This window comes from Octopus bimaculoides, chromosome 9 (assembly GCF_001194135.2).
Source record: "Octopus bimaculoides isolate UCB-OBI-ISO-001 chromosome 9, ASM119413v2, whole genome shotgun sequence".
In the NCBI taxonomy this organism is placed as follows: Eukaryota; Metazoa; Mollusca; class Cephalopoda; order Octopoda; family Octopodidae; genus Octopus; species Octopus bimaculoides.
This window is the reverse complement of record NC_068989.1, coordinates 82,763,327-82,764,951: the sequence shown is the minus strand read 5'-3', so window position 1 is coordinate 82,764,951 and position 1,625 is coordinate 82,763,327.

The following is a 1,625-nucleotide window of genomic DNA, read 5'->3' as shown; positions in this document are numbered from 1 at the left end:
ACACAAACATATACACACACACACATATATATATATACATATATAAGACGGGCTTCTTTCGGTTTCCGTCTACCAAATCCACTCACAAGGCTTTGGTCGGCCCGAGGCTTTAGTAGAAGACACTTGCCCAAGGTGCCACGCAGTGGGACTGAACCCGGAACCATGTGGTTGGTAAGCAAGCTACTTACCACACAGCCACTCCTGCGCCTGTCTGTCTGTCTATCTATCTGCCAGATATGGCCGATCTTTGGTGTTACCCTATGTTTCACGTCCATTAAGCACTTAGTTTTACAGCGTTTCTTCATACCCTAAAACCCATTGGCTTGTGGCCTCTAGCAAAGAGAGGCCACAGGTCTGAAGAAACGCTGTGAAGCTAATCGCTTTATGGACATGAAATTCAGGGAAACCTCCATAGACTGGCCATATTTATATTTATATACTCTACTGCTCTATAACCTTGAGTGTGCTTCTCTTCTCTTGTGGATTTATGATTTACTGAAGAGATAGATAGATAGATAGATAGATAGATAGATAGATAGATAGATAGATAGATAGATATGGATATAGATATATATACAGGGTGCAGTGAATAAACTGTCGTCTAAATACCTGTTATATAAAATATCTTGCAGTACTAAAGAGTAAATGTATTCAGTAAAATCACCATTGGCTTCAACCACGGCCTCCAGACGACTTCAGAATCTCCTGCAACCCTTCTGGACAGTGTCCTTGTTCAAGTTGGTGAATGCTGTCATAATCCTTGCCTTCAGTTTATCTTTGGTGCTACAAGGAGTTTTGTTGGTCTCTCGCTCAACTGCGCCCCACACATAATAATCAAGGGGGTTGCAGTCTGGGGAGTTAGGTGGTCAGATGTTAGGGCTGATGTGGTCGCAGAAATTGTCTGACAGCCATGACTGGGTTCCTCTGCTTGTGTGAGCATGGTGCAGAGTTCAGTTGCTAGACATTGGGCCTTCCAGCAGCCACCCTCTTGACCCAGAGCAGCACTATCTCCTCCAGGCTCCGCATTGAATGTGAAGTAGGCCTCCGCGTTGAATGTGAGGTCGTGTGGGAAGATGAATGGAGGCATAAAGTCGCCATCACAAGGAATCACTCCAAACGCCCATGACGTTGCCTGGATGTTTGATTTTTATCACTCTCGGTACATGTCCTCAGATTGACACCCAGGTACTCTGAAATGTTCGTATTGGAGCTTCCGGTGCAAATGCCAAGCAGTACAACATGTCGTTTCCAAATTTCTAGCAGAGTGAATTGGGTCATAGTGTTGTTTGTCTCACAGACAGTGCCCAAGTGACCCTACTATGCTGTGTAGTGCAAAATCAAAAACATACAAAGCACATGCGCGAAATTAAAAATATAAATGGCGACAATTTATCCATCGCAGCCTCTATATATTTATAAGAACACAAAAGGGGTTTCAATTTACTACAATTGTTTCAGTAGAACTTTATTGATGTATTCACAGATTACATCATGTACCTTGCCATTTCTGGCATCCTAAGTGTTGATGTGCCTTGATTCTGATGAATGCTATAACTAATCTATATATATATGTATATACTGTATGTATATATATATATATATATATATATATATATATATATATG